Source organism: Salmo salar, chromosome 15 (genome assembly GCF_965601325.2).
Source record: "Salmo salar chromosome 15, fSalSal1, whole genome shotgun sequence".
NCBI lineage: Eukaryota > Metazoa > Chordata > Actinopteri > Salmoniformes > Salmonidae > Salmo > Salmo salar.
The window spans coordinates 75,222,715-75,237,034 of NC_138305.1; the positions used below are offsets into that span (position 1 = coordinate 75,222,715).

The window sequence follows — 14,320 nt, forward strand, 5'->3', positions numbered from 1 at the left end:
GAATAGCAGCAGTGTAAAAACAAATGAGGGGGGAGGGGGGGGGGGGGGGTCAATGTAAATATTCCAGGTGGCCATTTGATTAATTGTTCAGCAGTCTTATGGCTTGGGGGTAGAAGCTGTTAAGGAGCTTTTTGGACATATGCTCCAGTACCGCTTGCTGTGCGGTAGCAGAGAGAACAATCTATTACTTGGGTGACTGGAGTCTTTGACAATTGTTAGAGGAGTACTCTGAGCAGGTGGGAATGTAGGGGTGCAGAAGGTCAATAACGTATGAGGGCGCCAGTCCATTGAGTGCTTTTTTTGGTGAGCATGAGCAGTTTGAAGGTGATCCTGTATTGTTCAAGTAAGCCAATAGCTCACGAGACTTTCACCACGACAATATCCTCTGTTATAGTTGACATTAGTATACAATATTTTCATCTCAGGTGACCTGACAACCATCAGTGGCATGTGGAGGAGTTTAGGTGAGATGGAGAGGAGGAAATTCTAGAAGATGGCTGAGGAGCTCCTGGAGTCAAGGGATAAAGGACAGATGACTGAAGACTTTAGGACAAGATGAGTTTTTACATTTTTTTATTTATTTTTATTTAACCTTTATTTAACTAGGCAAGTCAGTTAAGAACAAATTCTTATTTACAATGATGGCCTACCAAAAGGCTTCCTGCGGGGACGGGGGCTGGGATTAAAAATAAAAAATATATATAAATATAGGACAAAACAGACATCACGACAAGAGAGAAAACACAACACTACATAAAGAGAGTCCTATGACAACAACATGGCAAGGTAGCAACACATGACAACAACAGGGTAGTAACACAACATGGTAACAGCACAAACATGGTACAAACATCATTGGGCACAGACAACAGCACAAAGGGCAAGAAGGTAGAGACAACAACACATCACGCAAAGCAGCCACAACTGTCAGTGTGATTGATTGAGTCATGATTGAGTCTTTGAATGAAGAGATAAAACTGTCCAGAGTTGATAAAGTCACATAAAGTCATTTATGTGACTTCTGCACCCCGGTCGTTAGGATGGCAGCTAAACACTATATTTTAGCCCACACTTTTTAGCCACCAATTTGTAGTTTATAAATGTTTCATAGGTAGTTTATTGGACCCTAAAGAGGTATTACTTACATTTGATTTCAGCAACCCTCCAGTCGTTTGGACCAGTGACCTTGCAGCTATTGGCTCTTACTTAAAAGCTGCTAATTAGTCCCTGATAAGTGTGGGCTTAAATAAAGTGTTACTGTTTTAGAACCTCACATAGGGTAAGATAAGAAGTATGAAAGAAGATAAGAGGTTAATATAGGTTCAGAGATTACTTAGACAGAATGATTATGTCACGTCCTGACCAGCAGAGGGAGTAGTGGTGTAGTATTTTGGTCAGGACGTGGCAGAAGTTTGTATGGGCTGTCTAGTATGTCTGTTTCTGGGTTAGTCTTGTGACTCCTGATCAGGAACAGCTGGGGATCGTTGTTCCTGATTGGGAGTCATATATTTAGGAGTATGTTTGTCACTTGGGTTTGTGGGTGTTTGAGAACACTGCTTTTGTTGAGCCTGCTGCTCTGTTCATGTCGTTAGTTTGTTTATTGTTTTTCCGTGGTGTTCTCAATGTTATAATAAATATGTTGAGCACGCAACCCGCTGCGCCTTGGTCCCATTCTCACTTGCACGACAGATTATGTTACAGAAAATGTAATTAGTCATTTGTTTTCAGTATAAAAAGTGTATTTACATTACATTTATGTCATTTAGCAGACGCTCTTATCCAGAGCGACTTACAAATTGGTGCATTCACCATATGATATCCAGTGGAACAACCACTTTACAATAGTACATATATCTTTTTTGGGGGGGAGGGTGGAGGGGAGGCTTAGAAGGATTACTTAATCCTATCCCAGGTATTCCTTAAAGAGGTGGGGTTTCAGGTGTCTCCGGAAGGTGGTGATTGACTCCGCTGTCCTGGCATCGTGAGGGAGCTTGTTCCACCATTGGGGTGCCAGAGCAGCGAACAGTTTTGACTGGGCTGAGCGGGAACTGTGCTTCCGCACAGGTAGGGAGGCGAGCAGGCCAGAGGTGGATGAACGCAGTGCCCTTCTATGGGTGTAGGGACTGATCAGAGCCTGAAGGTACGGAGGTGCCGTTCCCCTCACAGCTCCGTAAGCAAGCACCATGGTCTTGTAGCGGATGCGAGCTTCAACTGGAAGCCAGTGGAGTGTGCGGAGGAGCGGGGTGACATGAGAGAACTTGGGAAGGTTGAACACCAGACGGGCTGCGGCGTTCTGGATGAGTTGTAGGGGTTTAATGGCACAGGCAGGGAGCCTGTACAATTTACTAGTTCTTATAAAATAAATGTAATGTTTGGTTACTCCTTATATAGTTTAATAAATGTTATTTTTTATTAAGTTGTCTGATTTGGAGGATCTGGGGGTGGAAGCTGTCCTCATCTTGAAGAAACATGGAGAACAAAAGGAGGTGCAGCACCTGGCCACTAGTGGAGCGCAACAGGTTGTCATGCCAACTTGCGTTGTCAGAGAATTTGGCCTTTACTTTGCAGGTAAAGTACTATTGTAAAACAGATTAAAAGCCAGTGTTAGGTATGCGTAAATGGCTGTACAGGAGTCAGGCGCAGGAGAGCAGATATTGGGTATCAAACGGAGCCTTTTATTTAGGCGAACCAAAAACCCACGGCACAACGAACACGAAATACAATACGGGTTGACATAACCCAGCGCAACCAGTCTAACGTGCGCATACATGAAACAAATATACAATCCCACACAAAGACATGGGGGGAACAGAGGGTTAAATACACAACAAGCGATTGAGGGGATTGAAACCAGGTGTGAGGAAAACAAGACAAAACAAATGGAAAATGAAAAGTGGATCGATGATGGCTAGAAGACTGGCGACTCCGACCGCCGAGCGCAGCCTGAACAAGGAGAGGACCCGACTTCGGCAGAAGTCGTGACAGCCAGACAATGTGGTTGCTGTGTTTCTTGTTTTCCTAAGCATATTTTCCATAAATACCTATAATAATTATTATTATTATGTGGGTGTTTATACTAGACCTATATTATGTCAAGTGTCATTCTGCACCATGTTATTTTAATTGTTAATAGGTGTAAACACAACTGGATCACAGGAGGTTGGGAGGAGCCCAGAAGATCTAGTCCAGGCAGTTAAAGACGTCTTCAATACTAAATTTAGTATGTTTATGTTTAAAGTGATTTCCTTTCTCACAATAGCAAACAGCAGATACATTTAGTCACATCAATAGATTACAGATACATTTAGTCACATCAATAGATTACAGATACACTTAGTCACATCAATAGATTACAGATACACTTAGTCACATCAATAGATTACAGATACACTTAGTCACATCAATAGATTACAGATACGTTTAGTCACATCAATAGATTACAGATACATTTAATCACATCAATAGATGACAGATACATTTAGTCACATCAATAGATGACAGATACATTTAGTCACATCAATAGATTGCAGATACATTTAGTCACATCAATAGATTGCAGATACATTTAGTCACATCAATAGATTGAAGATACATTTAATCACATCAATAGATTGCAGATACATTTAGTGACATCAATTTTGTTGTTTAGTGTTACCTGTAATGTACTATGTAGCATTTAATGTTTGATATATACAGTATGTATGTATGTTATCTGTGTCTTCCCTGTTAGATGAATGTTGTGGAAAAGGTTGGTTCCCCTACCGCTCTTTTGAGGAGAGGACCATCGTCATTAGATGTCTGGGGCATGAGTTAACCATCAAACGACTGTCATCTTTTGGAAAGAAACAGCTGGAAGACATACTGGCAAAGGCAGGGAACTTCAAATTTGAAATTAGTAGGTGTAAATTAATCATTCTATCTTGTTATTGTTCAAATTCCCGATTAAATTATTACTTGAGATAACTGAATAGATATTGTAGGCCGGCCCAGCTCCTGAAAATACTCTTAACTGTATCCAAGAGGTTTTTTTGTGTGAAAAATAAGTAAATAATGTCTCTTTCCCTCTCTGGTTAATGGGTTAATGTCTCTCTCCCTCTTTGATCATGTGTAGAATAAGGCCTTATTAATGGCAGTAATTTCCTATAACTTATGGTTTTGCCTTGTAATTCAATATTCTACTTTGATAGCCTATTAGTGTAACTTAACAATAGTCCTTTTGCACATTGCTCCAGTCCCTCCCAGACATGACGAGGGCTAGCCGGGCCCCAGTGGACCTCTAGTCCCCCCCCAGACGTGGCGAGGGCAGCCGGGCCCCAGTGGACCTTCAGTCCCCCCAAGAAGTGGCGAGGTCCAGCTGCGCCCCAGTGGACCTCCAGTCCCATCCATATATGGCGAGGTCCAGCCGCACCCCAGTGGACCTCCAGTCCCATCCAGATATGGCGAGGGCCAGCCGGGCCCAATTGGACCTCCAGCTCCCCCCCTTGTTGCATCCTCTCCTGCTCAGCCGGTGGGTCTACATTCTCCCCAATCATTTTTGTGACTAAATGAGCCTACCAGATGAGCTAAATGCCTTTTATGCTCGCTTTGAGGCAAGCAACACTGAAGCATGCATGAGAGCACCAGCTGTTCCGGACGACTGTGTGATCACACTCTCTGTAGCCAATGTGAGCAAGACCTTTAAACAGGTCAACATTCACAAAGCCAACTGGCAAGTGTCTTCACTGACATTTTCAACCTCTCCCTGGCCGAGTCTGTAATACCTACATGTTTCAAGCAGACCACCATAGTCCCTGTGTCCAAGATAGCGAAGGGAACATGCCTAAATGATTACCGCCCCGTAGCACTCACGTCGGTAGCCATGAAGTGCTTTGAAAGGCTGGTCATGGCTCACATCAACACCATCATGCCAGAATCCCGAGACCCACTCCAATTCACATACTGCCCCAGCAGATCCACAGATGATGCAATCTCAATTTCACTCCACACCGCCCTTTCCCACCTGGACAAAAGGAACACCTATGTGAGAATGTTGTTCATTGACTACAGCTCAGCGTTCAACACCATAGTGCCCACAAAGCTCATCAGTAAGCTAAGGGCCCTGGGACTAAACACCTCCCTCTGCAACTGGATCCTGGACTTCCTGACAGGCCGTCCCCAGGTGGTAAGGCTAGGCAACAACATATCTGCCACGCTGATCCTCAACTCTGGTGCCCCTCAGGGGTGCATGCTTAGTCCCCTCCTGTACTCCCTGTTCACCCATGACTGCGTGGCCAAGCATGACTCCAACACCATCATTAAGTTTGCTGACGACACAACAGTGGTAGGCCTGATCACTGACAACGATTAGACAGCCTATAGGGAGGAGGTCAGATACCTGGCAGTGTGGTGCCAGGACAACAACCTCTCTCTCTATGTGAGTAAGACAAAGGAGCTGATCGTGGACTATAGGAAAAGGGGGGCCGAACAGGCCCCCATTAACATCGACGGGACTGAAGTGGAGTGGGTCGAGAGTTTCAAGTTCCTTGGTGTCCACATCACCAACAAACTATCATGGTCCAAACATACCAAGACAGTTGTGAAGAAGGCACAACAACATCTTTTCCTCCTCAGGAGACTGAAAAGATTTGGCATGGGTCCAGTTGCAAAACATAGTCTGTTTTTTTTATGGCAGTTTTGGAGCAGTGGCTTCTTCCTTGCTGAGCGGCATTTCAGATTATGTCGATATGGGACTCGTTTTACTCTGGATATAGATACTTTTGTACCTATTTCCTCCAGCATCTTCACAAGGTCCTTTGCTGTTGTTCTGGGATTGATTTGCACTTTTCGCAGCAAGTACGTTCATCTCTAGAAGACGGCTGCATAGTCCCATGGTGTTTATACTTGCATACTATTGTTTGTACAGATGAACGTGGTACCTTCAGGCGTTTAGAAATTGCTCCCAAGGATGAACCGGACTTGTGGAGGTCTATAATATTTTTCTGAGGTCTTGGCTGATTTCTTTTGATTTTCATATGATGTCAAGCAAAGAAGCACTGAGTTTGAAGGTAGGCCTTGAAATACATCCACAGGTACACCTCCAACGGACTCAAATGATATCAATTAGCCTATCAGAAGCTTCTAAAACCATGAAATCATTTTCTGGAATTTTCCAAGCTGTTTAAAGGCACAGTCAACTTACAGTGCCTTGCGAAAGTATTCGGCCCCCTTGAACTTTTCGACCTTTTGCCACATTTCAGGCTTCAAACATAAAGATATAAAACTGTAATTTTTTGGGAAGAATCAACAACAAGTGGGACACAATCATGAAGTGGAACGAAATTTATTGGATATTTCAAACTTTTTTAACAAATAAAAAACGGAAAAATTGGCCGTGCAAAATTATTCAGCCCCTTTACTTTCAGTGCAGCAAACTCTCTCCAGAAGTTCAGTGAGGATCTCTGCATGATCCAATGTTGACCTAAATGACTAATGATGATAAATAGAATCCACCTGTGTGTAATCAAGTCTCCGTATAAATGCACCTGCTCTGTGATAGTCTCAGAGGTCCGTTTAAAGCGCAGAGAGCATCATGAAGAACAAGGAACACACCAGGCAGGTCCGAGATACTGTTGTGGAGAAGTTTAAAGCCGGATTTGGATACAAAAATATTTCCCAAGCTTTAAACATCCCAAGGAGCACTGTGCAAGCGATAATATTGAAATGGAAGGAGTATCAGACCACTGCAAATCTACGAAGACCCGGCCGTCCCTCTAAACTTTCAGCTCATACAAGGAGAAGACTGATCAGAGATGCAGCCAAGAGGCCCATGATCACTCTGGATGAACTGCAGAGATCTACATCTGAGGTGGGAGACTCTGTCCATAGGACAACAATCAGTCGTATACTGCACAAATCTGGCCTTTATGGAAGAGTGGCAAGAAGAAAGCCATTTCTTAAAGATATCCATAAAAAGTGTCGTTTAAAGTTTGCCACTAGCCACCTGGGAGACACACCAAACATGTGGAAGAAGGTGCTCTGGTCAGATGAAACCAAAATCAAACTTTTTGGCAACAATGCAAAACGTTATGTTTGGCGTAAAAGCAACACAGCTCATCACCCTGAACACACCATCCCCACTGTCAAACATGGTGGTGGCAGCATCATGGTTTGGGCCTGCTTTTCTTCAGCAGGGGCAGGGAAGATGGTTAAAATTGATGGGAAGATGGATGGAGCCAAATACAGGACCATTCTGGAAGAAAACCTGATGGAGTCTGCAAAAGACCTGAGACTGGGACGGAGATTTGTCTTCCAACAAGACAATGATCCAAAACATAAAGCAAAATCTACAATGGAATGGTTCACAAATAAACATATCCTTCTGTTAGAATGGCCAAGTCAAAGTCCAGACCTGAATCCAATCGAGAATCTGTGGAAAGAACTGAAAACTGCTGTTCACAAACGCTCTCCATCCAACCTCACTGAGCTCGAGCTGTTTTGCAAGGAGGGATGGGCAAAAATGTCAGTCTCTCGATGTGCAAAACTGATAGAGACATACCCCAAGCGACTTACAGCTGTAATCGCAGCAAAAGGTGGCGCTACAAAGTATTAACTTAAGGGGGCTGAATAATTTAGCACGGCCAATTTTTCAGTTTTTTATTTGTTAAAAAAGTTTGAGATATCCAATAAATTTCGTTCCACTTCATGATTGTGTCCCACTTGTTGTTGATTCTTCACAAAAAATTACAGTTTTATATCTTTATGTTTGAAGCCTGAAATGTGGCAAAAGGTCGAAAAGTTCAAGGGGGCCGAATACTTTCGCAAGGCACTGTATTTCTCCACCCAGCACAGAGCAGGTGTCTGCCTCTCAAGGGTGACACTGACATTCCTGCCCCAATCCCTAATGTTGTCCAGAGTTGTTCTTAAAACATAACACCAGTGACATATGTGACAACATTTCTAATCAATACTGAAATTCAATGATTAGATTATTGATACAATAATTACATGGAAGAGACTATGCAAATTTCTGCCATTTCCCTTTCTGCCTATGTTGCAACTTTTGTTGCTCGGGAAAGCCTCTGTGGCTGAGAGTCCACTAAAACAAAAAAAACAGGAAATGTTAGGAACATCACTAGAGTCAAGCAGCATCAAGTAAATGAATAACAATTCCAAGTGTACTAACGTTGCCTCTGGCGTATCTTTTCCCCATGGTGGAGAAGTGCATCAGTCAGGAGGTCAATACAATGGGACGGCGTCATTTCTTTGGTGAGCTTCCCAAAGCGCCTCAGGTACAACCACAACTTCTCCATCTGCTCCCCATCTGCCAGTCCAGCACCTTCGAAATATCTAGTCTTGAATTTCATCTAGAAATATAAAATCATGTCATACAAAGGGTTTATTTGGTTAAACCTTATAAACTATGAATAAATACCTACTGACAATATGAATGATCATGTTCAAGTACCTGACATGGCAAGTCATGTCCATCAGCATGGAAAACTGGCACAACGAGTTTGGTCCTATGCTTCAATTCAGGAAAGTTTCTCTAAAAAGACGAAATGTTAATATTAAAAACTATTTCAGGCGAAAACTGCTACTCAAATGTTAAAGTCAATGAGATCTTGAATAAAAAAGGTTAATTACTTGCACATGTGGCTGCATCTTGCATGCAATGTCATACATGAAGATGAGATTGATGTTCTTGCCTCTCATACCCTCCTTCATCTCTCTCCGCAAGCACACTGCATTTGACAAAACTACAGAAGAGATATCATTATTTGCAAACTAAATTAATCAAACACTGAACATTTTTTACAAAGAAAATGAAAAAAACCTCCTTATTACTGCATCCCACCTTTCACCCTTTTTCATGTTCAGGAAGTGAAGCGGGTCCTCATTCTCGCAGGAAAGCCCCAACACGCCTGTCTCGTCCAATTCCGTTATTTTGGGTTTGGACCTGATGTTGTTGCCCGCTTGAAATCCATGGCAACCTTAAACGTTTTTTTTTACATTTCAAGTACAGTACAGGTATAACGTACTGAGCTGTTGCCTGAAGCAGATCACACACAGTGGTGCCAGATTCAGTGCCTAAATGGATGTTGCATGACACAACCAATAATATTACATTCAACATACACAAGACCAACATACCGTCTCCAACCATCAGACCACTGAGCCAAACAGATGAAGTGGAGGGACAACTGCATCATTTAAATATGAATTAGTGGCGAGGTTTGGTATCATGAGTTCAAATAATTCTACATTTTGTTCACATTCCCTTCCAGTTGTGCATAAGGTAATAATGGAAGGTATCCTTAAAAAGAAGTGCATATTACATTCAGGTATTACCCCTGTCGGTGGTATGGGCTTACAAACGAATCGATCCACATCAGCTTGGTTTGCAAAGTACTTTTGTACTTTTTCCTCATATTTTGATGGCTCATAACCTGATCCAGACAACTTTCCTAGGCAAACCAAAAAGCCAATTTTCTGCTACCACCACTGTTCCATTGTCCTGTAAAGAGATGTCAAATATACTTGGATACAACTTTAGCGTTTTTGGACCCCATGAAGAGTAACTGCTGCTTTGTAACAGATCATGGGGATCCCAATAAACAAATCAAATGAAAGACTAGAAGTGTGTTCGTCTGTAAATTTGTTTGGCAAAAAATGGAACAGAGATGTTTCAAATAGATACTTTGTGTTTATAAAAGAGAGAGACATCACAATTGATATTTTATGCTTTGATGTGTTTTTTGGGGGTGATAAAAAATGAAATAGGCCAAAGCAATTACAACAAACCTTGGGCCAGAGCGGGCACTGGGTTCCATCGGCAGTTTCTGGGGCCAGACGGCGCAACATGTCAAGTATGTCGGAACTCCTCATAGGCCTCATTTGTCAGGGCGGTATACAAGTCTCTCCCCTGAAATGAATGAACAGAGTCACTTAAAGGCACTCTGATTAATTACTGCATTCCATCAGAGTAGGACATCAACACATACAGCAAATGCATCTTCACATAGTTTCTATGACAGATCTGTTTATCGAAACAGGAATTTGGTTATGAACTTTTGCAGACAAAGTAGAAATAGTATAGAATTAGATTATAAAAGTGATTACGCACTGTCCTATGAGGAAAATTGAATGACATGCATATGGCCCTCAGTGAAACACCACTCTCAAGCTGCAGGCTGGTTATCGGCTTGAGTAGTCAGCAGACCACTGAAGTCTGAGGCTGGTGGTGTGTGCGAGACCAATGACACTGCTTCTGGCTCATATACCTGACCAATGGCACTGCTTCCGGCTCACACTGGCAGAGCTCTACTCTCACATCATGCACTCGGCCTGAAAGAAGAAAAATAGTTAGTCATGAAAAGTTATATTAAAAAGAATGGAGCAAAAACTACACATTTTCCAATGCAAATATAAATAGTTTTCTTTGACATATCTGTGATGCGTAACGGGACAACCCGCAGTCAGGAATTCAGTTTCACCATCCTTCGGGGTCAACAACGTATAAACTTTGCACTTCACATAGTAAACATAACAAGTTGAAGAAGTTTAGGTTTGGTGAAAAACGTATGGGAAACAACGTTACCTCTGGGTGCATTATATTTCACCTTGTCCCAGCCATGACAGCCCATTGGGCAGAAGCCTATCTCCTGTTTCAGTAGTGTGAGGCAACTTGATATACAAGTATACCCCTTAGACAGGATGCTAGTCTGTCACAATGCCTTACCCTGAATCCATCTGCTTAATGCGGAGTGCCAAGCAGAGATGCATTAGGTCACGCTTTTTAGAGTCTTTGGTATGACTGAACTGGGGCTCAAACCCAACCTTCCAATCTCAGGGCCGACACTAACCCCAAGGCCACTGAGTTGATGGGTGCATTCTGCTTTAAATAAACAACATCCGCTGCAGATTGTCAGCTGCTGTAACTGAAAACTGAGGTTTTAGGTTTTCTCCTTCAATGATTTGAGGGCAATTGCTTACCGAAACTGTCATGTTCACTTTTAATATCTGTAAAACCATGTCTTTTGAGTTGTAAAGGGGTGGCCAGCCACATCATTAGTTTTAAAAGTCTCCCATGACTATATCCATTAATAGTTTCATATTGTTCTAGTTATGATCTCATAACACAGTTACGCTACTACAGTTAAGGCATAAGTCATAATCAAGGGATATACACTGAGTAAACCAAACATTAAGAACACCTTCCAAATATTGAGTTGTGCCCCCCCCCCCCCCCCCCCCTTTTGTCCTCAGAACAGCCTCAATTCTTCGGTGCATGGACTCTACAGGGTGTTGAAAGCGTTCCACAGGGATGCTGGCCCATGTTGACTCCAATGCTTCCCACACTTGTGTCAAGTTGGCTGGATGTCCTTTGGGTGGTGGACAATTCTTGATTCACACGGGAAACTGTTGAGTGTAAAAACCCAGCAGCATTGCAGTTCTTGACACAAACCGGCGCACCTGGAACCTACTACCATACCCCGTTCATTTTTTGTCTTGCCCATTCACCCTCTGAATGGCACACATACACAATCCATGTCTCAATGGTATCAAGGCTCCAAAATCCTTCTTTAACCTGCCTCCTCCTGGGTACCTGCTTTTATAAACCAATGAGGAGATTCGATGTGGGTACCTACTTCTATAAACCAATGAGGAGATGGGAAAGGTGGGACTTGCAGCGAGATCGGCGTCACAAAAAGAACTGACTTCTATTATACAGGCTGACTACACCGTAGTCAGGTTTATAGAAGCAGGTACTAACGTGCCATCTCCTCATTGGTTATACCCACGTGGGTGAATGAAAGACGAATGAAGTCAGTGGCGGTAATGCACCTAATTTATGAAAGTTGCCAATCGCAATATAAAGTCAAGAGAAGAAAAAGCCTGGAAGGAGGAGAGATGACTAGAAACGATTCGGTTGACCGTTTTATGTGTGTATTAATTGGCAGAGTAGAGGACCTTGTGCATTTCAGGTAAAATAACAACTCAATGTTTATATCCCAGGACAAATTACCTAGCAACAGCAAGCTAGATAAATAGGGCAAATTAGCTAGCAAGTGTAAGCTAGCTAGCTAAATTGCCATAAATGTTTAATGCTTTTCGACCTGTCCCAAATTAATATAATTGGTTCAGAGTTTGTTTCATATTTTAACCTGCATGTCATGATCGCGTTTGGTGTGGGGGACAAAATACATTTATGCATGATGGCGCACGCGCGCAGCCGGTTTGGATTCCGTGTTAGCCCTTGGCAACGCAGACGCTCGTTGGCGCGCGCGAGCAGTGTGGGTGCAATAATTGAATAATATAAATTTGTAGTCAGCCTGTTATGGGACTCCCAATCAAGGCCGGATGTGATGAAGCCTGGATTGAAACGGTTGCGTATAACAATGTGTGGTTCTGAATCACTATTCAAAGGTAACGCGTACCACACATGTGGCGTGTGGGGGATGTAATATTCATATGTGTAAACATTCTGAATTATAATTGGATGCATTCTACCGCGTGTCATACTGTGCTATGATTGGTTAAGACCACCCAGATGGATAGGTCACTGTCAGTTGATCATGGTTGAAGATAAGTGAACATGCAAGTTGTAGCTAACTAATAAAGAGCTACGTTAAGAAATATCCTGTAGTACTGCATTTTATTATTTTGTACAAAGCGTGCAAAACGAGACATGGTGTCAGAAGTGGGATGTCAAAGGGTGTAGGCGGATCGCTGCCCTAAAATAGTTCCAGACTGTAAACTTGTTATTGAACGTTCACTTGAAATGCTTTGGTATTGTATTTGTTTGAAATGTTAAGATGTCATTTCTACAGTGAAAGCTGAGTTGCTGAGAATCCCTTGTTCGAAAAGTAATAGTATGTTGGAACATTGTTTCAGTCTATGTTGATTCAGTTGGTGTAGTATGCAATATAAATGGTTACTTACCTTGAGTTCAAACTGCAGAGCATGTTTTCAAAAGAAACGCTTAGAATATGTAAACATATTATTTTGTTTTAAAAGAAGGGGATGTAATATTCATATGTGTAAACATACTGAATTATAATTGGATGCATTCTACCGCGTGTCATACTGTGCTATGATTGGTTAAGACCACCCAGATGGATAGGTCATGGTCAGTTGATCATGGTTGGAGATAAGTGAACATGCAAGTTGTAGCTAGCTAATAAAGAGCTACGTTAAGAAATATCCTGTAGTACTGCATTTTATTATTTTGTACAAAGCGTGAAAAACAAGACAGGGGATTCCGCATTCACCATATGAATGGTATGATGATCTTTACCTTTTAATGAGGTAATTGTAGTGTAATCGGGTGCACCACACTGGCAGTTAATAGGACTTTTAGATCGCAAAAAACAATATCATACATGCTAGATTTCAATACTGCCCGATGTAACGCGGAAGGTTATATTCTCTGGGATGAGCCATTGATCATATTTTTTTGCGATATTCCTACCTCGAGAAATATGTAATTTAACAGAGAGTACGCCACATTTATTCTATTTGTCTGCCTCTTCAGTCCAGGGTACATTGCATGGCCGTTGCGAATGTCAGATTCAACTCGGCGAGGAATCGATCTGCAGGTTGAACATGGCGAGATTGCAGACTCCTAAATTCATAGTGCAGTTTGTTTAGGCGATTTTACAGCTAACTAGCTACTTCACAAAAAAAAAAATAACAAAAAAAATAAACTAGCTACTTCACATGCTGATATTGACTTTGGCATTATTGTGTGTAGCTACATTTGCTAGCTAGCTACCTAGTGTTGCATTGTGGGTTTTGTATTCGACTTGAGCTGCAACATATTTCCACACCGACAAAATTAACCATTTGTTCGCAAAAAATAATGTTCTCAAATATGAGTGTTATTTAACACTGTAAATTATAGGATTTAGTGGTTTGCGGTGGATTTTTCCTTTAATTGTTGACATCGACTAGAAACAAATAGTTTTGCCTGAATAGTGCAAAAGGTCAACGCAATCATAATTATTGGGAGTAGGGTGGAGTTCTCTGTCTCCGCAGCCTCCTGCATATGGCTCTCCATTCATATTCGACTGATAAATTGCAATACGTTTCATCACCAAAGGGTGGCAGGAAATTATATTTTGGACCACAGCTCACACAAGCAACCTTGTTATGCATACATATTGTTTATGTTTTATCCAATCTATGAATAAGATATAGCCATAAGTGAGACTTGTATATTTATGTTAGGCAGATCTTCACCCCAAAAGCATTAGGCCAATTGAGGGCTTATAGTGGTTCCAACAGTTTACATATACTGAACAAAAATATTGAATGCAACATGTAACAATTTCAAAGATTT

The 14,320-nt window shown here is 41.9% G+C and overlaps 1 long non-coding RNA gene across 3 annotated transcripts; it reads right to left on the minus strand.

Annotated features, from left to right (window-relative positions):
- Window positions 1–6,288: 6,288 nt before the first annotated feature.
- On the minus strand, window positions 6,289–11,208 carry LOC106572205 (uncharacterized). Of its 3 annotated transcripts, none has more exons than XR_006759236.2 (5): window positions 10,260–11,208; window positions 8,834–9,901; window positions 8,623–8,735; window positions 8,444–8,524; window positions 6,289–8,342 (listed from the first exon to the last, which is right to left on the minus strand). It is a non-coding gene; the product is annotated as an uncharacterized LOC106572205 (long non-coding RNA). The 3 variants fall into 3 exon arrangements; XR_006759238.2 differs by having other exon boundaries at window positions 6,292–8,342; window positions 8,834–8,969; window positions 9,781–11,208; XR_006759235.2 differs by having other exon boundaries at window positions 6,292–8,342; window positions 8,834–11,208.
- Window positions 11,209–14,320: the final 3,112 nt, after the last annotated feature.